This window comes from Pristis pectinata, chromosome 32, assembly GCF_009764475.1.
Source record: "Pristis pectinata isolate sPriPec2 chromosome 32, sPriPec2.1.pri, whole genome shotgun sequence".
Taxonomy (NCBI): domain Eukaryota; kingdom Metazoa; phylum Chordata; class Chondrichthyes; order Rhinopristiformes; family Pristidae; genus Pristis; species Pristis pectinata.
Genome location: NC_067436.1, coordinates 242,792 through 269,395, shown reverse-complemented (window position 1 = coordinate 269,395; position 26,604 = coordinate 242,792). Strand labels below are relative to the sequence as shown.

Here is a 26,604-nt window from a genome sequence, read left to right as displayed (position 1 = left end):
GTAAACTAAGCGATCAGATATATACACAAACGTACAATATTGGCCGACGTTTTCATGAAGTCTTCATGACTAAACAACGTTTACCCGCCGTTACCTTCTCTGCAATCAGAAAAAGATGCAGCACACCAGAAACTGTGCCTTCTGAGTCCGGGTTGTTAATTTAAAGAAGTAATCAAGATTACCATTTCGAAACGGGGTTGACGCGGGGATGAGGTACCGCATAAACTGTGCACTTGCCGATTGTGAGGGGACAGATTCCGGGTGAAAAGTGACACTATTTCCTGAACTATAGAAGACAAATTTGTCTATTTTTCTTCAGAACATGTTTGACTTACAATGAACAGAATGCAAGGGGCTTTTCAAAATTGCAACATCAATGTAATGGAAAAAGATGCGTAAACTGAATACAACTAAAATATAAAACTTGAACCCACACACAAACATCCGTACTCATCGGAAAGAGCGAAGGGCACCCAGACGCTCCAGAGGTCACGGGTAATCAGACTGCCTGCATAATTCTGCATTCCAGACAACCCCGTGAACGTATTAGTCTCCTTTTTTCAAGTATGGACCTTCTCCGCTTTTGAAATAATCAAAGACTCAGTACACGCAAAATTTTGCCCAACAGTTTCACAGACTCGGACGCTCTAAGAGAAAATAACCACCTCCTTTCCGTGTTGAATTTAAAGAGTCGATTATTTCAAACCATGACCTGAATTTCCACATTTTCTCACATCAGGTGTCGTCAGCCCCCATTCGAATTCTGACTTTGTTGCAAAGAATTCGGACCAAATGTCGACTCTGGTGGGACCTGAACCCAAAACCTGTGAATTACTTCGATCATACATGATTCGAAATCCAACACGCTATTATTTGCGCTACAGAGCCCGTTTTGGTGCATATAGATAAGGTTACTGAAAATAAAACATCGGATTTCGTCAAACGCAGATTTGCGTCCGTTTCCTTCATTCATTCACTGATGAAGCGACCAAACCAGTCCCACAGTTGCCCTCCTATTGCAACACCGGATCCCTCGATAACATTTTGCAAACAATTGATCGGCACGATTTTCTGATGACTCAGCAGCATTTTTGAGTCTGCCCAGAAGAGACTAGCGTGCGTGTCTCCTCTTGCAGAGGGCGCCGCACAGTAAATCTTCTCCAGCGCCGCTGGATATTCGGGGAAGAGCCCATTAGCACACTGCCAACTCCTGCACATTGACTGCAGAATTCAGGGATCCTTTCAATTCCTGAAAGGATAAAACTAAGATTGAGAACAGAACCCACAATGTGTCACTGCTGATGGCCCCCGTTCTCAGACTGAGCTGCAGTGTTTTCCCTTTCTCATGAAACTCCAGTTAAAATTTCTGAATGGATACACATTCTCAAATCGTTCCCTGAAACAGGCAACATTTATCAGCTGAAAGATGGAAATGGGCAGAAAATATCATGAAGTGCAGAAGGGAGACTGATATTCCGTGATAATGGATGGAGATGCCAGACTGCGGAAGAATCGCAGAGGAAACAGCAAATTAAATTCACTTGGTTATGACTCTGGTAAGATGGATCAAAATAGAGAAAATAACAGAGGGAAGCTGCGATGGCCGAGTGGTTAAGGCGTTGGATTCGAAATCCAATGGGGTTTCCCCGCTCAAGTTCGCACCCTGCTCGCAGAGGGTTTAAGGATACAGTGAATTTTCACACCGAAAACATCGGCTGAAAATCATCTGCTTTTTCTGTTAAATCGATTGCCTTCCACTGTTCCACTGACGCGTTTGAGGCGGCACGGTAGCACAGCGCAGTTACAGCGCCAACGATCAGGGTTCAATTCCCGCCGCTGTCTGTAAGGACTTGGTCCGTTCTCCTCGTGAATGAGTGGACTTCCTCCGGGTGTTCCCCATTCGTTCCACCTTCCAAGGTCGTTCGGATTGGGAGGACGACATGGGTGTGATTGGGCGCCATCTCGTTCGAACTGGAGGACCAGTTACCGTTCTGCATAATTAAGATTTAAAGGCATGTGGGGAAAACGAGGAATCAACCTGTGTTAACTGGGAGAGAAAATAACTGAAAACTACTGGATTGCGAGTAAAGAAGTCGGAACATGTTTGCCAAGCCCAGGGTAGTTGGAATACCCTCGAAACCGTGCTTTAAATCACCGCCTCATTCAATTGCAAAACACCATTTTTTCACGTAAAGTGTTTCGCTTTCAAGTAACTTACACATTTGAAGTCCAGCGCGTCGTTCGTTACGCCACCGAGCCCAGATGCATTAGACACGGCTTCGATCCTCACCTCATCCTGTCCGGGTGTGGTGTTCAGTTCCGTTCCGCCATTGACTATGTGGGTTTCCTGCATGTTCACCGGTTTCCTCCTGTGACCCAAGGACACGTGGGTTGGAAGCTTAGTTGGCCACTGTAACGTGTCCTTATTGCGTTGCTGATGGATAGCATCTGGGTATCGTTGATAGGAATATGGGACGAATAAAGAAAGATTGGCGTATGTTGGGGGTGAACGTTTCTTGCGGACTCTGTGGCCGAAAAGCTTGTTTTCCCGTTAGATCCCTCCATGCCTTCGTGACTCATTCGCTGTAAGGCTCATGTTTATGCAGCGCATTTTGCTTTATCAGCATTATAGTCGGTGGGAGAATATTTCGGAAAATCACCGGGGACTCATGAAGTGAAAAACGAGAATTATCAATAAATAATGACTGAAATCACAATTCGTGTCCAATTTCCATCCCAATGCTTATTATTCATGTTGAAATATTTGAACATAAATTGTTTAGAAGATATTGTCCTGATCAAATGTGGAATTGTGCTAAAATAAATGTAAAAAGGAGATATGAGAGGTGGAGGGAGAGGAAATTGAAGTTTCAGAGCTCTCAGACGTCATCGACACATGGAAACTCACTGTCTTTGACCAACAGGGCAACCCGGCATACCCTGGCGTCAGGCAGCACCACTGTTTCTTTTATTTGTGTAGGTTTTGTTTTCATTCTTTTGATTCCATATGGTCCCTGTGATTCCAATTACAAATATAAGTTCCAGACAATCCACATCCCATACAAAATACAAGTAACGTTTCAACATTCAGCAAGGTCAACACCATTTCAAGCTCTCACCTCTGAGGGAATGGTGATTTGCTGTTTCAGCGTCTCCGGAAGTGTAAAATGTCGGTGAGAAAACCTTAGCTCACCGTACCTGGGTGGGCTCGAACCACCAACCTTTGTTACCAGCCGAACGCGCTGGTGGATTGCGTCACAGAAACAGCTGATGACAATGGTCATCGACGGAGAATCTCACAGTACAGCGACATAAATCAAAAACTTAATTACGTTTCCTATTCTGCGCTTTCCCTACTCATTGATTGCTCAAGGTGTCTGCCCCTTTACAACGCTTTCCAATCGATGGATTGGAATTAATTAGAATTATGCATTTAATATCCCGTGTGACGGTCTCTCAACGAATCGTGGTTTCTGTAATTTCCTTAAATTAACGAGTTAGTTATATTTGATTCAGAGAATCGTCTCCTCGTGTTCCCAACAGAACTGTAAAGCAGCTCAGTGCCAGTTAAATGAAAAAGTGAGAACGATGAAGCGAAAGGAAGTGTCAGAGACGGTCCGTGTGGAAATTGGCGGAGATCGGAATGAAAGGTCTGACCTCTGTGTTAGGTAGCAGCACCAGTGCAGTCTTCAATGTACTAAAAGAGAGTTGGGAGGGGGATCAAGCGGGCCTGAAACAGATCTTTACTCTCGTTATTGTTTCTAGGATTCAATGTCTCAAATAGAGTCGTGAAGTTATAAAGCTCGGGAACAGGCCTTTCTGCTCAATACGTCCTAGATAACAAAAGAAAAGTGATATCGTCCAATTTGCCTGAGCTGGGCCCATATTCCTCGAAACGTTTCCAATCCACGTAACTGTCTGAATGTGTTTTAAATTTGTCCTTGCACCCGCCTCTCCACTTCCTCTGGCAGCCCATTCCAGACACACACCGCCGTCTGTGTGAACAATTTGTCAATCAGATCCCCTTCAATCTTTCCTCCCACCCGAAACGTATGCCCTCCAATTACAGTCCGTCCGACGCAAGAGAAAGAGACAGTAACAATCCAACTTATGTGTGGCCCTCGTGATTTTATAAACCTCAATAAAGTCACTCCTCGGCCTCCGAAGCTCCAAGGGAAAAAGTCAGAGTTTATGCAGTCTCTCCTTATACATGAAGCTGTACAGTGACGGCAACATCCTTGTGAATATTTTATGCACCCTGTACAGGTTAACGAGATCTTCCCTGCAGCGAGTTGACCAGACTTGCACACAGTTCCCCACGTGCTGCTCACCAACGTTATGTACAGCTCTAACGTGACGTTCCAACTTTGTACTTAGTGCCCTGACTGATGAGAGCAAGCGTGACAAACATCGTTTTACCAACCTGTCTACCTGAGTCGTCAAATTCCGGAAACTATCTACTTATACTCTGAGATATCTAGGTTCTACAACACTCCACATGGAGCTCTCATTTACTGCGTTAGTCCTACCCTGGTGTAACATCCCGAAATGCGACATTTACCAGCCCAAAATGTGGAACTCCACTGGTCACAACTTCCAATAAAAATACGACACTCCACTACCGGACACCGACTCCGACCACCACGCCAAATTAGCATCCAATTGACTCGTTCTAACTGGGTCCTATGTGATTCAAACCTCCTGAACAGCCTACCAAGCGGGACATTATCAAAGGACTTTCTGAACTCAATATTCCTATAAATGTCCACCGTTCTCACCTCATAGATCTTTGGGGTCATCTCTTCAAACTTCTATCAAATTTATGAGGCAGTTTGCTCAGCACAAAGACTTCCTGACTCTCCCTACTGAGTCTTTTACTTCCCAAATGCAGGTCGATCCTGTCTCGGAATACCGTCAAGTAACTTCTCCATCATAACTCGCTTCACCGGCCAGCAGTTCCCTGGCAAATCCTTGCAGAACTTCTGATGTAAAGATTCCACATTCCCGTTTTCCCGTAGCTTTACCGTGGTCAACGACGTTCCAACCATCTCTTCCAGGGCCCGAGCAATTACTGTTTTGCCTTTCCACAATGTCAAAGGCTACACGTGGTCAGGCCCCGAAATTAACCACCATTATATGCTATAAATCTCTCAGTGCATCTTCTTTTTTATAATGTAGATATGATTGAAGACATCACTATTCGCTTTTCTGAACGCCCCAGCTTCCATGATCTTGTCCATGGTAAATACCGGCAAGAGATTTGAGACCTCTCCCATCTCCCTTGTGACTCAATACAAAGATAACCTTAGTGATCCTTAAATGGACGTTCTCGTCCTTGTTACCCTTTGCTCTTAATATACAGAGAATAACTGAGGATTCTCCTTGACCTTTCCCACCAAACTTGTCATATCCTATCTTCGCCCTCCAAATTTCCCTCTCAAGTGTACTCCCGATTTCCTTATGCTGCTCGAGGGATTCGCTTCATCCCAGCTGCCGAGACTTCATTCATTTTTCTGACCTTTCCCAATTCTCTACATCAAACATCGATCACTATTTCTGCCAGCCTCCATTCGAACAGGAATTGTTAGCTTGATTTACTCGACCAGTAAATTCATTGTGTCGACTAGTAAAGACTTTTTCATTCTTTTCCCATTGATAACTCATTCTGTTCCTCACCGCTGCTGATATAAAGAGCTCAGTCCTACGGACTGTAAACCACTCGGATAGGATTGGGCCGAAATATCCCAAAGTGGATGTCAATGAGGAAGTGTAAGATCAAAGAACAGGTCCGAAAGATAAGAGGAATTACATTGTCAGTCGCAGTTCAGGATAAAGAAAATAAAACATAATTTATATTTATTTATTCCCCCCCCCCCCTCTCTCTCTGTTACTGTGCAGACATCCCCATCCAGCCAAATCACCAACTACTGGTAATCAGTAAGCGCCCAGTTGTTGTCCGCAATCGCCGAGTTTATAAGTTCCCGGCACGTTTTTCAGTTCTGTTCTGAATCTGGGTCTATGGAGAGCACGGAGAGACCGAGGTGCCCTCGTGCATGAAACCACAGCAGTAAGGTGCATTAAGCATTTATAAAACCAACTGGCAGATTGCCGTTTTTTGCAACGGTATTGGAGATCAGAAACAGATAAATTGATTTATTAGAATTGTATAGGTTTGTGAGGCCGTCCCTGGAGTAATGTGCATCGGTGACGGGTATAGTAGCTTTGGTTGCGGCTGGGAAATCATGGACTAACCAAACTCCCTGGATGAACGTGCGTGCTGAAAACAACAGCTGTTGAAGTTGAAACTGGACTGTTTAGAATACATCATGAGGGGTGGCCATTCTGAACAGTGTAAAGTTCCAATGGACCATGACTGAGGAGATGTTCAGATGTGTCCTTTTGTCGGAGAGGAACTGTTGAGGAACAATAATTGCAAGGATGATCATTTAAGACTGAGGTTAGTTTGAAGATCTTGACTCACCATCGTCGCTCTCTGAAATCCTCCATGATGCATAGTTGTGGAGGTTAACACTGGACTATTTGCAGAGGACTTGGATATATTTCTGAAAGATCAAGGCAATCGAGACTCTGTGGAACTGGCAAAGAGCACAAGTTGGGACCTGGGGCAAAGCAGCCAAGATTATATTGAGTGGGCGAGCTGTTGGCACCTCCCGCTGACGTGTCAACCGCAAGGGGCTTCTCTGAATTCTCTTACCCAGCAAGTCATGAAACCCACGGGACCGAGCTCCCCGGTAGGTTTCATTTAGAATGTGACTTAAACTGTCGTGAAATCTCTGTTCCCACACTTCATTTAAACAAAAATGTGAACAAAACTGTCACAGCCAACCTTCGCAAATGGCAGCAACGTCACACTGTCCAACCAATGACCAGTGCTGAGAAGATGTCACAGACTCTCCTCTCCAAAGTTCCCTCACTGATCACCGCCCGCACTCTGAGTCCGCTGCATCCCGAGCCGCTGTGAGAAAACAGCGCTGTGATTTTTCAACTTTTTTATCCACTCAACCATCTGCGGTCCTGTTAACTGAATTTATTGACGGGGATTGAAAAAGTCAAAATTACAAATGTAAAAATCAGCAGATGTCAGGAGTGGATTCGAGCCCACGCCCCCATTTAGAGACCTGAACACCCCCGTTGCAACGGAAGGACTTTCATTCCTTGAGTCTGGCGCCTTAAGACCAATCGGCCACCCTGACAGCACTGCATAACCCTCTTCACATCCGAAACAAACGGTTTTGTTTGAGAACAGACCAAAAGCATGTGTTGATAAAAGGTTAGGCAGGATAGTTTGAATCTGCAAACTGTGCTGCCTCACCTGTATGGTCTAATATTTTATATTCAGCCATCAACTCACCAAAACATTTCATATGAGGAACCACGAGAATGGGAAATGTGAAATCATTGCCAGGTCGGGCCACGTATAGGAACGTTATTCAGTGGTCAGCAGTGGCCGGCAGGTCCAGATTGTTCATTATATGCTGTCGGGGGTAGTCTTCCCCGTCTCTCCAGTCTTTCCTGAAAAGTTAAGCTGTTCAGTGACTGCAACATGCTTATGAATAATTTCTGCACCTCAACAGAGCAACGACATCTTCCCTGCAGCAAGTCTACCAGACTGGCACACAGTTCTCCACGTGTGTCTCACCAACGTTACTTACAACTCGAATATTTCGTCCCAACTTAGTACTCAGTGCCCTGACTGATGAGAGCAAGCGTGAAAAACATCGTTTCCACCAACCTGTCTATCTGTGTTGTCAAATTCCTGAAACTATGCCCTTAAACGCCGAGGTTTCTCGCTTCTGAAACACTCCAGGGGGCCCTCCCATTTACTGTGCAAGTACTACCCTGGTTTAACATCCCGAACTGCGACACTTGGCACTTATCCCAGTTAAATTCCATCTGCCGTTCCTTGGCCCACATTCCAAGTTGATCAAGGTCCTGTTGTGCTCTCAGATAACCTTCTTCATTACCCCAAAATATTGATTTATCCCGCACGGGTAATAAAAATGCCACCTTAATCTTCATCTCTGTCGCCAATATAGATGTGACAAAAAAGGGGCACGGCACAGATCCATGCGGAACTCCACTGGGCACAGGCTTCCAATGCAAAAGGAACACCATTACCGGATACCGACTCCCAGAACACGCCAAATTAGCATCCAATTGACTCGTTTTCTGTGAGTCCCATGTGATCCAACCTTTCTGAACAGCCTCCCACGCGGGACATTTCCAAATGCCTTGGTAAAATCCATAGTCCTATAGATATACGCGGCCCTGGCCTTGTAGATCTTCGTGGTCATCTCTTCAAACAAAGATCAAATTCGTCAGGCAGCGATCTCGGCACAAAGCCGTGCTGACAATCCCTGTTGAGTCCTTGTCTTCACAAATGCAGGTAGATTCTGTCTCTCGGAATACCTTCAAGTAACTTTTCCATCAGAAGTTCCTTCACTGGCCTGTTGTTCCCTGGCTTGTCCTTTGCAGCCCTTCTGAAGTAAAGGTGCAACATGAGACACCCTCCTGTCTTCCGGTAGCTTTAACGTGGTTAACGATGTTACAAAAATCTCTGCCAGAGCCCGAGAAATTTCTTTCCTGCATTTCCACAATGTCACAGGCTACACTTAGTCAGGCCCGTGGAATTAACCACCAGGATGCACTTTAAGACTCCCAGTGCCTCCACTTTTGTCATATGGATATGGTTGAAGACATCACTATTCGTTTTGAGAAAGCCCCAGCTTTCAGCATCTTCTCCATGAAAAATACAGGCGAGAGATATCCATTTGAGACCTCGCCCATCTCCTTGTGGCTCAACACATGGATAAACTCACATCCTTAAATAGACATTCTCGCCCTTGCTTCACAGAATATCTCAGGATTCTCCTTCACCTCTTCCACCAAACCTGTGGCGTGTCCTCTTTTTGCCCTCCTGATTTCCCTCTCAGCTGTTCTCCAACGTACCTTCTGCCCCTCAACGGATTCGCTTCAGCCCAGCTGTCGATATTTCATTCTTTTTCACTTTTCTTCTCCCCCCCTCCAAATGGATACTTTGATGGATACTTGCTGTGTGCGACAAATAGATGTCTCAGAGACAGGAATGAATCACTGCAGAAGAGAAATTATCAACGACAAGAGAAAGGGAGGAAGAAGGAGAGAAAGAAGGAGGGATGGAGGAATGCAATGATGGACGGAATAAGAAAACACATCTGAGAGCAAGAGACTGAAAGGGAAGAGGAGCAGAAAAGTGTGTGATGGACACAGATGGAAAGAGAACAACAGGAAGCGATCGACAGAGCGAGAGAGAGAGGGAGAGGCGCAGGATAGATGAACGGAACTTTTCTTGTAAGAGAAAGACTAGAAGGTGACAAAAAACAGAATCAATTGGATCACGAGCAGGTCTTTCGGCCCGTCGAGTTCGCTCCTACATTCAACAATGCTTGTTCGATTTCGAGACAATTTTCTGTCTTTTCTTCGTTCACTCATTCCTTCGGTTTCCGGAATTCTAACTCTGTCTGTGCTAAATGAAGTAATTGATCGATCTTCACAGCGGTCCCATGGGAGAATTTACCTGAACCTAGATATTTCTCCTTCCTTCAGTCCTAAATAACCGTCTCCTTCAAAAAGTGAGAGAATAAAACAGAGAGATGAGGAGGGATATAGCGAGAAAGAGAGAGAGAGTTGGAGAGGGAGAGAGAGAGAGAGACAGAGAGAGAGAGAGCGCAAACATGACGAAGGTAATTTGGTTTCACAGCAGGCATGAGGAATTTAACTAAATCAAGGCTTCTGACTTCAGAGCAAAATCTCTTGGCCGCTGTTTCAAATGTGAATCGGAATGACCAAAAGACGCACTCGCCTCACCACATGAAGCAGGATACAAAATCATGTTCCTGTCCAGAATCGAACTGGGGACCTTTCGCGTGTGAAGTGAACGTGATAACCGCTACACTACAGAAACCACGCAGAGAGGGTAAGGTCGGCACCGACACAGGCAGTTTCAGGTGACGGTTCAATGAACACTTCTCATCTGTAGTCACTCGCGAGAAGAAAAATGCAGCGGAGATATGCCGGGGAGGGTGGCGTTGTTTCAGGTCAAATTACCATTTGATGGGGCAGGTGTTTGGTGACAGGGCAGGTTCATGCACAGAGGCAAACTTGCACAGGCGGTCACAACAGGGAGAGGGGCAGGCAGAGGGGGCAAACAAAAAAGGCCGGTTATGTGAATCCTTAGACAGGATCATGGACACAGACGAAGAAACGTGTACTCCTGCAGCAGTGAGTTCGTATGTTGATGACAATTGCTTGGGAATGCTGCTGATATGATGCTCTGTGCCGGTGATGCTGCTGTGAGATTTATCACTGCACCTGCGCATCTATGTATTTGTGCACATGACACCAAACCCAACTTTGACTTTGAGAATGACTTTGACCACCTGCCACAGAAAGCGTTTGGGATAGTACGGGAAATAGGATGTGCTTAAATATTAATTATAGTGAGATGCAGAAGGAGAGGAGCCCAATGAGAGAGAGAGAGAGAGAAGTACATTGTGACACATTAGGTGCATGCAGATGCAGGAGCACACACTGACAGGGACAGGGTCACTCAGTGACGAAGGTAGGGACACTCACTGTCACTGGCAAGGATTCTCCCTGCCACAGGCAGGAACACTACCAGACAGAGGAAATCATGCACAAGCATGTTCAAGAAAGAGAGAGAGAGAGAAAGGCAGGCAGACACAGGCACACATAATCCGAGGGACAGGAATACAAACAATCAGGGGCAGAGGAAGTTAGCCACACACAGAGGCAGGGACACTCAGAGACAGAGGCAGGTGCACTCACATACAGATGGACAGACATTATTGCAACTCATGGCAATGACAAACAAATTCCAGGGTTGTCAATCCCAATGTCAGCAGTGTCACACTCATCTCATTGTATAAGGTGAACTATGACGTCATGATCTACCTTGTTGTGACCTTGCACCTTATTGCTCCGCACTTTCTCTGTAGCTGTGATACTTTACTCTGAACTGTTATTGTTTTTACCTGTGCCACATCAATGCACTCTGTATTAACTCAATGCAACTGCACTGTGTAATGAATTGACCTGTACGATCGGTTTGCAAGACAAACTTTTCACTGTACCTCGCTGCGTGACAATAAAAACCAATACCAAGTAATGAATATTCAAGCAGCTGCAGAAGCAGACACGGTAAGCGAGTGATGGAAGTCGTCACATTGACAGGCACAGCACCAAAGACAGGAACACACTGACAGGGACATGAACACTCACGGAAAGAGGCAGGTACATGCACTGTCAGAGGGAGGAACACACACTGACAGAGGCAGGGACACTAATGGACAGAGGCAGGGCCATTCATGGACAGAAGCAGGGACACTCATGGGCAGAGGCAGGGACACTCAGAGTCAAAGGCAGGGGGACTGACAGAGACAGGTAGAGACACTCGCTGACACATTCAGGAACATGCACTGACAGTAAATTATGCACAAAGAGGTATGAGAAAGGGAACAAGAGAGAGAAAGGCAGGCAGGCACAGGCACCCACAATTTGAGGGACAAATAAACAAATTAAGAGGCTGACACTCTTAATATCAGAGGTGAGTCACACCCACTCAGAGAAGCACTCAGGTATATTCAGTGAGTGGCACATGCAGACACAGACACAGTCATAGTCAGGGAGAAATCCAGACAGAGACAGGCACACCACACGATAGAGGCAGGGACACTCAGAGACAGAGGCAGGGCAATTCACTTACAGAGGAAATAATGTGCAGCTGGGCATGAGAAAAGGAGGGAGAAAGAATGACAGCAGACACAGGCACACAATTTGAGGAACCAGTGTGCACAGATCAGGGGAAGGGAAGCACCTCGTAGATAGAGGCAGGTGCACTCACACAGATGGACAGACAAAATTATAAACCATGGCAGACACAATCAAATTCAGAGGCAGGCACATTCAGTGCCAGAGCTGGAGCACTTAAAGGTAGGTTCATGCCAATTCAGAGACACATCCAGGAATATTCTGGCAGCTGCAAATACAGACAGTCAGACACAGGCAGAACTCCACAGAGAGAGGCAGGGACTCTGAATGACAGAGGCAGCAACACTCAGTGACACATTCACGAACATGCACCAACAGAGGAAGTCATGCACAGGCAGAAACATGAAAGAGAGAAAAATGCAGGCAGATACAGGCACATACAATTTGAGGGGGAATATACAGAGAGACAGGGGCAGGAGAAGTACTCCACAGTTACACTTACACACAGATCGATAGTAAAAGTTGCAAACCAAGGCAGTCACAATCAAATTCAGAGGCAGGCACTTTCAATGTCAGAGGTGAAGCTCTTAAAGCCAGGGTCACACCCACTCAGCGACACATTCAGGAATATACAGGTAGCTGCAGATGCAGAAACAGTCAGAGGCAGGCAGAAATACACACACACAGGAGCACCACAACAGACAGGCAGGGACTCTGACAGGCATATGCAGGGACACTCAGTGACACATTAACAAACATGCACTGACAGAGGAAATCATACACAGCCAGTTACGACAATGGGAAAGAGAGAGATGCAGGCAGGCACAGGGACACACAATTTGAGAGACAAGCATATGCTGAGTCCGGCAGGGGAAGCACCCCACAGACAGAGGCAGGTACACTCACACACAGCGGGACAGACATAATTGCAAACCATGGCAGTCAGAAACAAATTCAGAGGCTGGCTCTCTCAATATCTGTTGTGGAACACTTAAAGTGAGGGACATGCCCACTCAGAGACACATTCAGGAATATTACTGCAGCTGTAGATGCAGACACAGTCAGAAACAGGGAGAACTCCACACAGACAGGAACACAGGATTGAGGCAGGAACACTGACAGACAGAGATAGGAACCATCAAATACAGAGACTATTCAATGCACCAATGTAAAACAGCACACCAGCACTTACTGGCAGGTAAGCGCATTCAGAGAAGTAGCCACACGCTGCCGTCAATTCACAGACATACAGAGAAGAAAACACAGAGACGCCGGTGAACTGGGAGCGTGAGATGGGGAGAGGCAGAAAAAAAAACAGAGATACAGTTCACATAATCAAAATCACAGACACAGGCCCACACACGTACTCAATCACAGACGAAAGTCCACACACACATACAGTCACGAAAACAGGTGCACACGTACACCATCAGGAACACAGGTGCACATGAACACCATCACAGACACAGGGAGACATGTACACAATCACAAGCACAGGTACACACGTGCACAATCACAGATACAGGTACACGCAGAAGAAAAGGAAGGCACACACTCATACCAAGGAATATTCTCACTGACAGGCTGGCAAACATATGGAAGCAGGGCAGTCACAAAATGAGGCATGTACACACACAGGCAGTGGAAGGCACATACACACATTTCTGTCGGCAGGCAAACACACAGAGAAAGAAAGGCAGGAAGACCCACACAAGCAGGGTGCAGAAAGACAGACAGAAACCTGAACAGAGACACAGACATACGCAGAAACATACTTTGACAAAGGCAGGTAAACTGGCGATAAATGCAGGGTCGTGAATGTACTGGCGATAAATGCAGGGTCTTCTTTGTTGTGTTCACTGTGGTAAAGGACGTTGTATTTGGAGAATCCAGGGAAGGGAACAGGGAATTCTTTGCAAATTGCTGTCACAAAAGTGGAGGCGTTAGATGTTCCAGGATTGAAGGTAGATACATGTCCCAGCCGTGATGAGATATATCCCAGGCTGCTGTGGGAAGCATGGGTGGAGATTGCCAGATTCTGACAGAAATAATCAAATCATCTCTGGAAAAGACCCAGAGGGCTGGAAGATGTCAAATGTGGTGCTTTTATTCAAGAAGGGCAGCAGGAATAAATCAGATCATTGCACGCTGCTGAGTTTTACATCAGTGGTGGGAAAGGAATTGGAAAAGTTGGATTGGACTGCTTAATCGACACTTGCACAGACAGTCATGCTCAAGCAAAGTTTGCATGGTTTTGATCAACGGAATCCCTGTCTGATTAATTTGTTTATTTTTTGAAGAGTTAACGAGCTGTGTTGATAAGAATAATGCAGTTTCTCTGCTCTGCAGGTAATACTTTAAAGGCCTTTGATGATGTAGCACATGAGAGAATGGGTTGAAGGTTCAGGGGGATTCATAGGTTCCAGGCAAATTTGTCAAATTTCATCCAAATCATGCCTGGTGGATGTTGTCAGAATTTGAGGGTTGTGCAGTGAGTGGAAGTGTATTGTCCATGTTTTAACACGGGAATCAGTGCTGGGCCCTTGATGCCTGTGACAGACACTTATGAACTAGATTTCAAGCGGGCAGGAATGATACAGTTCACAAATGACATAGAGGTTGGTGGTAAGAAGGGCAAGTTGTTTTATGCTCAATAAAATAAACGGGCTGGCTGGTCACAGGCAGGGGGCAGGAATACTCACAGGCAGCGAGCAGAGACACTCACAGGCGGGGGAAGTGACACTCACAGGCAGGGAGCAAGAACGTTCACAGGCAGGAGGTAGGAACACTTGGAGCTATTTGGAGATGCAGTTGCTCAGAGGCAGCAGTAAATGCTCACAAAGAGACACACCAGTCGATAGACGCAGGACACACAGGGATTGTAGCAAGGGCACGAACAGGTAAGGACAGGTAGCTGTAGTCACAGACAGAGGCTGGAATTTCCTTAGAGAAAGCCAGCTACACTCACAGACAGTGCCGGGCAGACATACAAATAACACACACCACACACACACACACACACACACACACACACACACACACACACACACACACACACACACACACACACACACAGGCCCAGTGAATTACAGTGGCGTGCACACTGAGAGCCCGAGGGAGGCAACTGAATGGACAAGGCCAGGTGCACACAAATTTAAAGGCAAGTTAACACCCACACAGAGATTGACGCAGAACCATACACACCGGCAGAGAGAAGAGAGAGGCTTGCAAACTCACAGTCAGGTGCAGGAGCTCACAAAGAGGTGAACTGGTGCACACACTGACAGGGCACAATCACACACAGTCTGACATGCACACAAAAACAGAGAGTGAAGCACGTACAAAAAGATTTGGACAAAGAAAAGAGAAATAGAAACATTCACAGACAAGAGCAGGTGTCCCCAAGTGAAGCGGGAGTTTCATGCTCCGACAGAGATTGACACATTATCGTAAATAGACGTAATAAATTTTCGTAAATATATTCAAGATCAAGAAAGAAATGGGAGAGAGAGAGAGAGAGAGAGAGAGATGCAGGAACATACAAAGATAGGGACAAGTACTCGCAGAGACAGGGCAAGCACATACGGACGGAGGCAGGTACACTCACAAATAGACAACCAGACAACATTACATACATGGCTGGACATAGAGAGAGAGAGAGACAGACAGAGAGAGAGACAGACAGACAGACAGACAGACAGACAGAGGGACAGACAGAGAGAAAGAGAAAGAGAGATAGAAAGAGGGCAGGCACACCAGCAGATAGACTCAGGGACCTTCATGGACTGTGCAAGAGCACTCTCACAAAAAGACAGCTCCTCACACATACAGAGACTGGGATACTGACATACACAGTCACAAACACTCATAGAAAGAGGCAGGCACAGTAACAGCCAGAATCAGACACACTCAGTCATAGATCAAAATGCAGCTGCAGTTAGACTTAGTGAAATGTCCACTGAAGGGTTTGGGCAGGTGCACGGATACACAAAGAGAGAGACAAATATACTCACAGACAGGAGCAAGTGCACTCAGGTACAGAGGGAGATACATTCACATAGATTCAGCCAGGGAAAATTGCAAACACAGCTGTGCACACACATGGAGAGAGCCAGGCACACATAACTTTGGAGTGAGCTGGACTCAATGTCAGCGGTGGTCACACTTCAAGACAGGGTCATGAAATTCAGGAACACATGCAGACACCGAACAACAACAGGGGATTTGTGTGTAGACTGTTCATTGGTGCCCCCCCCCCCCCTCCGACAAATTATGCACACTGGGAAATGTAGTTCAAATGGGAGTTGGAAATGATAAGCAGATACTGAGAGACAGGAGACAGGAATGGTTCAGTTTGCACCATATCAGATATCTCAAAGCTACATTCAGTCAATGAAAGAATCTTTACCTGCATCCAGGAGGAAGGGAGCTGCGCAGACAGTCATGAAACCCTTAACAATGTTATTAAAGTCGACTGTAGATGTCACTGAATTGCACTTACTTGCAGAGAATCTTTAACATGGTTACTTTATTTTAAGGGCGGTCTGGCATTCTGAACATCATTTATTGGACGGTTCTGTTTCGCCTGCATGTTTTATTTCAGTCACTGACACATGGACACCCAGCTCCCTTTGGACATCAACATTTCGCAATGTGTCAACAATTTAATAATATTCTGTCTTTCTGTTTCCCCAGCCACAGTGGTAACTTCATGCGTATCCATGTGAAACTGTGTCCGTCATGCATCTGTCCACTCACCAGATTGTACAATAAAGACACAAGAGACTGCAGATGGTGGCATGTGGAGAATCTAACAATCTGCTGGAAGAACTCAGTGAGTTCATCAGCATCTGTAGGAGAGAAGGAACTGTCAGACAAGTTCCGGATGGAAATCCCTGCATCAGCAGCTGAGAGTAGTGAGATGGGAGTAGGGATGGGTATGAAGTGGGAGAATGATGAGTGCTGAGAAAGCACTTGCGGGGTGGATTGGTGGACTGAGTGAAGGGTATGGATGAACAGGCAGTAGTGGCCTAGGTAAGTAGAGGTCAGCTGGGGGATGTGGAAGACAGTGGCAGCTGAAGGACTGCATAAGCACCTGTGTACCTGTACATACATGTACTTGTGCTTTGGACAATAAACTCTACTTTGACTTTGCCTTAGGTGCCCAAAATGGAACTTAATCTTTTGGCCAGGTAACTGTAAGGAGAATGCGGATTCTCGGTAAAATATTGTGCCCCCGCATGTACAAACTGTAATGGAAAGTCTTCATTTCAGCTGCCAACTGGTTGATGATGATCTGAAATCCGTGCAAAGTTGAGCAAAAGCAGGTTCAGCATGGTCATTAAACTGCAGCCTTTGGAAAAGCTCACTTCAACACAACACCCAACTGCCCAGCACTCAATGTTTGGCAGTTGCTGCAAATCTGAAAACCAGCAGAGAGAATACTGGGAACTTTGTAGATGAAGCGCTTTCAGTGTTGATATGAAGAGAAATACAGAATTGAATATTGAGCTCTGTAATCATTCCCCAGGTCATCACCAACTACCTCTGACGTTTGATCCCATTGTTCAGATTTACTCGGGACTGAGTGCTCGTTCCCCTCCATTCCATGGCTCAATCTGAACTGTTATTAGATGCTGTCTTATGCCTTTGTTTATTCTGTGGTATTGCAGACTGATAATGACGTGAAACATTGGACAGTGTTTGAAGCAAGGACAGGATAAGTGAAGTTCATCAAATGATGCTGTTGAATTATAACCATCAAGTGGACAGCTGGAGATATAATAAACATAAAATAATGGGATGGAACAGAAATGCTTAGAACATGAGGAAACCTTTCTGGAGGGGGTAAAATTAAATAGTCAGTGTTCTGCCTGATGCCTTTTCATAGGACGTTCATGATCCTTGCATCACAGTTGATGCCAATATTCGGCATATTTGATGCTGAATTAGTTATGTTACAATTTCTGATATAAACAGTAAGCATCCCCTTAAAAACTGAAGTTAGACCCTGGTGACCCGCCTCTGCAACCACAATGAATCTTTCTCTCCGGTCTGCTGACATTCACCCATCAGATAAAGACTCCCCCTCCCTCCAAGGAGGTCAGTCTGACCATCCGTGTGCGTCAGGTACTGTCAGCCTTTGCACCAAATTTCAGTTCTTATTGATGCAACATTTTTTTCTGATCAAATCTGTTCTAACATGTTTCGCTTGCCGATGAGATGAGAGTTTGCCGGGCCACCTGTGTTACTGTTTGGTTTTCATTGGAAGATACACATGAATCCGCCCTCCATCACCGGCACTGACATTTATTCACTTCATTTCCTGGCGCCCTCAATTGAACTGGAACTGTTGGCAACGTCAATGTAAGCAGGACGCTTGGTAAAATATTGTGCTCGCGCATGTACAGTCTGGAATCAAAAGGAATCAGTTCAGCTGCCACCCGGTGACTTACGATCTAAGAGACGTACAAAGTTGAAGAAAAGAAGGTTCAGCGAGGTAATTGAAGTGCAGACTCAGCAGAGGTGAAGGTAAAAACAACACTCACCTGCCCATCACTCAAAATGCAGCAGATGCGGCAACTCTGATCACGGGCAGAGAAAACAAGGGGAACAGTTTGCAGATGAGGCGCTTTCAGGGTTGATATGAAGAGAATTACAGAATTTAATATTCTGCAATCATTCTCCCATTCATAACCAACCGCCTCTCAAGATTGTCCCAACCTTTGGATTTTCTGGGGATCCGGGTGCGCGTTTCCCTCCCTTCCATGGCTCAGTCTGAATGGTTCTTCGATGCTGTCTTCTGCTGTTGTTTATTCTGCAGCATTGCAGACATGGACAATGGTCTGAGTCCTGGACAGCGAGACTGGAAAGTAATAACAGGAAAGGAAGAAAATGGGAGGTAATTTGAACCAGTTATTTGCATCAGTCTTCACGACAGAGGATTCATCTGACAGTCCGTTAGAACTTTTAACATTCTCTAACGAGGGATACGTTATCGGATTCATGAATGAGTGTAACGCTTAACAAGCCACCCAGAGCATCGGCCTCCATGCAAGAGTTTTATTGGACGTGGCGAGAGACGTAACAGTGGACCCGTTCTTTGTTTTCTTTTTACCTTACATCTTACCTGCTGTGTGCCGGCGAATTACAAAATTCAAGATGTGACTCGCATTTATACGAAGAAACAACAGAGGAAAAACGAAGAGCTACAGATCAATTCGCTGGAAATCTTCTGTTTACGATGTACCTGAGTGTGTCATCTGGGAGGGAATGATCGTTTCTATACTTGAGAAGCTTCATGTCATCAAACTTCGTCAAGGTGGTTTTATGGAAGGCACATCGCACTTGAAAACTATTTTCGGGGATGTAACGTAGAGAGTTGAGAGTTGATTCGCATCCCTTGGACATGAAAATACATTGCTGCCATGTATTTGCACGTCTAAAAGATCCATATAGAAGAGCGGTGCCTCAGATAAGTGCGCATAGCACTGAGGATCGTGAATTACCATGTTGTGAAGAGCGGCTTTCAGACAGAATACAAAAACCAATGAAAGGAATAATCCTTTCCATCTTGTAATAATGGTGCACCTGCAGAGCCCAGGCACTCAATTCAGGACCCTCAATAATTCTGTGTACAGTGTTGTCTTGGAGGAGGGAGCAGCGTGTATCGTCTGCAACTTTACTGACAACGGTAACAGGCTGTAAAGAGGATATTTGAACGGCAACTGGATATGGACAAATTCGCTGAGTGGCGAAAATTTAGCCAAAGGTTTTTGATGTTGGTATATGTGAAGATCTGCACTTCGATGGGGTTATTCACCATATGAATGGAGAAGGCTACCAAATGAGTGGAGTACAAAAGGGAGGCGGTGTCCTTGTGCATGAAACCACGGAAGATCAGCAGGCCGGTGCACCAAGACTTTTGGATGGCAAATGGCACATTTTTAATTAAATTTCACGGGTTTGGAGATTAGAAACGGAGATATATTTTATACTCGTGCATGTTTCTAAAGCCGCCCCTACATTAAACTATACCGTTCTGTTCCACTGCTTCAGTGAATAATATTGTAGTTTATGAGATCGTCCAGCAGACCATGACTCCGCTAATCCCAGGGATGACCGTGATGTCCTTTCGTGAACAGCTGATGTTAAAACCGTGTTATTTAGAATTTAGAAGAAATCCAGGTGATCTTTTTAAAACATGTCAGATTCTAAGGGGGTGGGGAAGTGTCGGAGAGGAATGGTCGATGGAAAATGACATCAGATAAAGGAAAACCAATAACTGAAGTTATTCGGAACAACTCGTAAGTTAGTGATTCTCTGGACTCCTCCACACCGGAAGGCCGTGGAGGGTCAATAACTGGACTATTTACAAAAGAGGTACATTTGTATTCAAAAGATCAAGGGAATTGTGTCTTTGTGAACTGGGAAAGAAGAGCTGCTGAGAATTCCGGCAAAACATCCGTGATCACATTGAATGAAAAACTTTCAGAGGCAGGCAGATTTACTCCTCGGTTTGTCCTTGTGTGCATGTCAGTGATTTCAGTGGATTGTTGACCAGTGTTATATCAGCAAAATTGTTGGTGTAGCTCACACCATTAAAAACAACAATCACACGTCTACGTTGGACACAGGTTCAAATATAGCTTAGGAGCATACACAAAAGAGAAAGACCCTAGCACTTTGTAACAGAGAACACCCAAGTCACGCTCATCAAGACCTTGGCTAATCTTCCACCTGAGCAGCACTTACCCGAGATGTTCCCCAAAACACTGTTCTCACATGTCTGTCTCCCAGTTGCTGCTTCATTTAACTCAATGGCTGAAGACTCAGGACGCTCTGCGGTACAGAACTCCAAAGACTCACCATCCCAACTATGAAGAAATGTCCGGTCACTTGATTCCCTGGTGGACTTTCCCCTATTCTTCAACGGGCTTGGTTCTCGAGCACTCAGCCAGCTCAGCGCCCTCTCTGCTTCTGGCACAAAGAGCTCTGGAGGAATTTTGTGACTTTCGGTGAGATCTCCGTACATTCACATAACTAACTGCAGAGGGATAACGAGCTGGTACACGCAGATCACTCTAATATGCAAACCAGCATTTCTGGCATGTCAAGTGAATCTTTGGTGCATCTATGTTATGGAACTAATGTTAATTTTTAACATAGAACGAGAATCAGGGGGTACACATTACTCTTGGATCCATCTGACCGAGGCCCTGTACAGAAGCAAACAGATACCTTCAATGCTGTCTTTCAACCCTCTCTTAACTCAGGTCAACGTGCGCTTTGCCTCTCTGACCATATATTGCAGCAGCATGCTTGCTTTATTGCCTTCTATAGAAGGGGGCAACATCGCTTTGAATGTCAACCTTACCCATTCACTCAGCGTGTAGCACAAAAGAACAAAACTGTTCAAATGCAGACGAGTTCATTTTGAACCTGTGTAATATGCTGGTTAGGTTGTACGTGGAGAGAATTTTGTTCTGCGCACTTTGGGAAATACCGCAACGACCGAGCGATGGTGCTGAAAGATTCAGTTGAACGGTTCCGTGGATGATAGATTTCAGCTGCCAGATTTGATAGGATAAGTGCGCATCCATGTCAGACCTCATCCGCACACTATATGACGATGCACCGACCCACATCAAGATAGATAAATCTCTGTTTCCCATTCAGCAGTTTTTATATCAACTTATTGCACTAGGCCTCCAGAACTTCACAATGGTTTCTCGTTGACAGAGAACAACTGGGTCATTCCAATGGAACAGGACCTAAGCGAACAGTGGAGATGTGAAGGCTAAACCTTGGTGTGGTCTCTGCAGTTTACTTTAACAAACATTTGGAAATAATTAGTTTCAGGGATCATTTTCTAATGTAGAGCATTGCGAGTGGAATTCCACGAACAAGTGAGAGACAGAAAAGAAAGGGAAGGTCAGCGACGGAGAATGTTAACGTGGAATTAGGATTCGAATTATCAGCAACTGGAAATAAGTTATGTGTCAGAAAGTAGCAACATTACAGCCGCCGATGTGCTGAGAATAGGTTAAGTGAGGGCGCTTGGGGTCTCTGAAAGAGATGTTTTCCGACTCGGTTCCGTGAATGAAAATTACAAAGGTGTGGAGAAATCGTGGTGACTGGAAAAATTACGTTGGTCTTGAAAAGATCCAGCAGGGACATGATGGGCCGAAAGTCTCCAACTGTGCATTGACCTCTCTACTATTACGTAACCGATCAGGCAGTATCCATTTCGGAGAAGGATATGAAAGATCCGATATAATGTAAATGTTGCCAGGTTTGGAACCACTGATGTACAAATGGCTCCTGGTGTTCTTGCACACCCCTAAGTGAAGGCCGTTGATAAGACAATGGGTATGTGGACATTCAGTGAAAGAGGTTTTTATTTCGGGCGCACGAATGTCCCACCACAATCGCAAAGCACCAGTGAACCACTGAACCTTCAGGACTGTGTGCAGTTTCAGTCGCATTATCTGAAAAAAAATGGGAACTGCTGCCATCGAACGAATGCAAGGACAGAATGACTGGACTGATTGAAGGGATGCTGGAGCTGCACTGTGAAGAGATATCTAGTATCCAATGAATTTATTCACGGCGTTTAGAGGAACGAGAGGAGAAAGGGAAATGTACAAAATTCTGGAAGGTCTCGGCTGACTATATGCAGGGAGGGGGTGTCCCGTGGCTGAGGAATCTGGAACCAGTGAACGCTTATTGAGAATCAACGGTGACCGGCTGCGATGGTGATGAGGAGAAATTTCTTCTCTCTGAGTGCGATGGATATGCAGGAATCATCATGACAGGAGCTGTGGAGACATATTCGCGTCGTCATCAGACAGATGACAGGACACACATGCCTGAATGTTATGGGAACTGAGCCGGAATATGCACTGAGATCGAGTCCCCAGTTACCGAGTCCTGCACTTATGCTCTCGATATTTCCACCTTTCTTACTGTCTGCTCAGTAAGGGGCTGTGATCATTCAGCATTTATTTTAGTTTTGTAACTCATCTCCCCTGCCCAGCGTCTGTTTCACACCGCACATTTACCTGATCCAGTTAATTTCTGAGTAGTGGTTTTATTTCAATGGTTCTCTCACAATCGAGTGAGAGAAAGTATAACACAAGAGTGGAGAAGCTACTAAATAGTTAAAGACCATGATAAAATCATACGGAATATTGAACGCACAGTATTCAGTGTGTTTTAGTTTAAGAGCCTGAATCATTCACAAATTGCTGAACAAATTACAAGCCCGATCTCCTGGATTGTGTTGCACATGTTTGCAGAACAAGGAACTGAGCAAAACGTTGAAAGGTGGAACGCAGGTTGAATTAATTTTGCAACGGCAGTGGCGAAACGTTTCCCAAAATCGGAGAATTGAGGCTGTGCCTGTTTCTCATGTTACAGCCATGCACCAGATACCAGCACTGGAGATAAATGAAGTTAATATTAAACTTCACAAGTGGATCAATATGATGCAGCACAAACGTAACTGTCAAAGTTGTTGACATGCTGCTCAGGTGCCTGGAAGTAATGTTTATGTTTCTGTTTTTCTTTTCTGATCCCATGGGAAGAGTCTCCTGAATACATATGAAACCTGTCTCTGTAACGCGCTGTCAGTAGGATTCCAGCACAGAGGACAGAGTTCCTCCATCACACCTCCACCAGGATGGATGTTCCACCCAGTGCTTATCTTTTTACCGTGCTGCCTCCAATAGTACAGGCAGAATTAATCTCCGTCCCGATTATAGCAGTCTTTGGTGTTCCTGCTAAGTTATTACATTGAAGTAAGAAAGTTAGAAAAAGCCTATTGAAATGTTTTCCGTTATTATCTTGGCAACAGGCTGATGTTTAATTTTCTTGACCCGCAAATCAATTGAAAGGCGTTTATTCCTGACCTACCTGTTCGTTTGATTTCCCTGAACATCTATTTTAACGGCAACAATCTTCCAATAATTTTGCTTTCTCACATATTTCCAGGAAATTGCGTTTGATTGTAAACCATTACAGTCTGTAAAACTGGTGATATTCATTTTATTTTCTCCATGTATCAACTGATCACCCCTTCCTTTCCGTTACTCTCGATAATATCCCGTCAGCAAAACTTCGTCTGCAATTTCAAATTGACCAATTTCCACATGGTTCAGATAAGGATCTCGCCAGCGCTCGTGCCTGCACACGCGTCGAGAGTTGTGTGTCGTCAGGAGAGCGACTGCAGTGCCATGCATCAGGATATTTCACCTGTTTTAAAATGAAGTGCCTAACATTATTCAATGTCATCCTAAGCCCTGCTGAAGGTGGGTTTACACTCCATGAAGGAACAGAAATTCTCAGCCTCATCTCCTAAAGGATTATTATACTCCTTTTCACATTTCCCCTTCCGAGCGGTGGCAGACAGCTGCCTTCTGCAAAATTCTCTCCAACATACCGCTGCTGACGGTATAAATTGCACAGAGAGAACGATTGAAATATGACACAGCCTCGCCGTGAATCTTCCCTGACATTGTTTCGCAGATCAATGTGACTTCTCTCTTTGACATCCTGCCACACCATTCTACTCCAGACGTCGAACAAATGCCGGGATTTCTCGCTTTGCTTCAGCTAAACATTTCCATTTCATGATCAGAACCATGCAGTCTGATAGTGGGAAGACCTCGCTCAACAGGTTTCTCCACCCTGCTGAAATACTGCTCCATGTAAATGTGTTTTAAAATACCCCTAATTACCTTCACCCGTTCTTCCTAATGACTCTTCAACTGCGCTCCCCAACCGCGCCTTTCGAAACTGCTTCAATGTTTACAGAGTTGTTGCCACAACCACGAAGTGCATCTGCCGTATCCCCACTGTCTCTCCGAAGACATTTCAATCCTCCCATTTCGGCTGCCTTCTCTTTACTCTTTTGATCTCTGCCGCTTCATATTTGGCAACTTCTCTCTCTGGCAATACACTTATTTCTCTCAGAAGATTTTGTAATGTTATTTTCACCCTGAAGTCCTGGGGTCATCGATTCGTTCGCGGCACAGGTTGTGTCTGTCCAGGACTAATCTTATTCGAGGGGAGAATACAATGGAATAGTGCAGGATTAGTGTGGGTGGGGGCGGCGAGGACGCTGTGGGACAACGTGTCCGTTTCTGTACTGGGTGTCTCCATCCCAGTTATCACAACTTGCGGCACAGTGTATGTATGAAAAAGGATCTCCTGTTTGGGTCACTCACTGGACTCGCCATTATGAAGTAACTGTGTTAATGCGACTTTGCCAAGTATTTTGATTCAAAGGATGAGGTGAAGTTTCCGCGGCTCTTTCGTCCGACCTTACCGTAAAACTCATCATTAAATCCGTTTGTTATGTTTGGCATCAACTCCTGCTAAACTTATGAACATAGAATGTCACCAATCCATTAACAGGCACCTTTGTGCGGTCTCAGACAACAACGATTTGGGCGCTGATCTGTCCTTTTCACTCTGAAAACTCTCATTATTCGTCATTCCAAATTTCAGTCTCGGCGGGTACAGTTTTGACTCCTGACCCATAGTTTGACCACAGGTTTCCCCCTTAATCTATATCACGATCCCGGCACTGAGAGCAGCAAGTAAAATCCGAAACACTTCAGCTCCTCAACTCCCATGCCTGTCCACTGCTGCTCACGGATTTAAATATGCATTAACCCCTCGGACGACTCCAGTGACTTCACCTTTCCCACTGTACTTCTGCTGATTTTCATGGTCCTCCACAGCATTTGCCGACGGAGAGTTTCCTCAAATCTGCTGCGAATTTTCGCGGACTTCCCAATAGTTCAGCGGCGATGTGGGCGAATCACCAAAGAAATTCCCTGGTGCAGCCTTTCAATCATACGTTACTCTTTGTTCTGATTTACAATGGTTATATTGCATTAAAGTTGGGTGTTAAATATTTGCTTCACTGATCAGAAGCACCACAAGTGAAATGTCCATGTTAAACCCGAATCTTGGAGTGAAGTCTGTCATTAAATCACACACTGTGTAATTGACACCATACATGTATTCTTATCAGTGTTTCCGATTGTTCCCATCTCACAGCTAACGTGGTGTCGATTGTGATCCTGTCCCGGGGAAAGTGCGGTCTCTCCAAATGTGTCTCTCGCTACCTCGTGGCCATGGCAATAGCAGACCTGTTGGTTGTGGTCATTGACATGATACTGTTCCGTATTAATGATTTCTATTTCCCAGCAACTTTCCTGTTCATTACCCAAGTGTGCTCGTCCCATAAGATGCTTCGTCATGCGGCCACAGACATCTCCGTGTGGTTCACTCTCTCCTTCACATTTGATCAATATGTAATGATTTGTTGCCAGAAAATGAGGTCTAAATATTGCACCGGAAAAACTGCAGCCAAAGTTATAGGAACCGTGTGTCCGTTGTTCTGTTGTAAAAACACATCCCCTGGTACTTCGCAAATCAACTTGAAGTTACAGTACAGAACGTACCGTGGGGATGCAACATTAAACTAGAATTTTATACTGATCCCGCATGGATAGTTTTCAGATGGATTCATTACTTTCTTACCCCCATGCTCCCAATGTTCCTGATATTGTTGCTCAATGCTATGACCATGGGGCATATTTTAGCGGCCAGTAGAGTCCGCAAGAGGCTGAGAGGCAGCAAGAATGATACGAGTCAAAATGATACTGAAATGGATCTGGCAGCTTCATATTGCTTTGGTTGACGTATTTTGTAGTTTTTCTGTTAATACAAATTATGAAGCGCTATTATCCAACCGGTTTCAGTGACCCGATGTTTATCGTGGACCGAACCAGCAACATG

The 26,604-nt window shown here is 45.2% G+C and overlaps 2 non-coding genes across 2 annotated transcripts; one reads left to right on the top strand and one right to left on the bottom strand.

Moving 5' to 3' along the window:
* The first annotated feature begins 1,593 nt into the window (after window positions 1-1,593).
* On the top strand, window positions 1,594-1,675 carry trnas-cga (transfer RNA serine (anticodon CGA)). The gene has a single exon. It is a non-coding gene; the product is annotated as a tRNA-Ser (tRNA).
* An 8,216-nt stretch (window positions 1,676-9,891) lies between these two features.
* trnav-cac (transfer RNA valine (anticodon CAC)) lies at window positions 9,892-9,964 on the bottom strand. The gene has a single exon. It is a non-coding gene; the product is annotated as a tRNA-Val (tRNA).
* Between the last annotated feature and the right edge of the window lie 16,640 nt (window positions 9,965-26,604).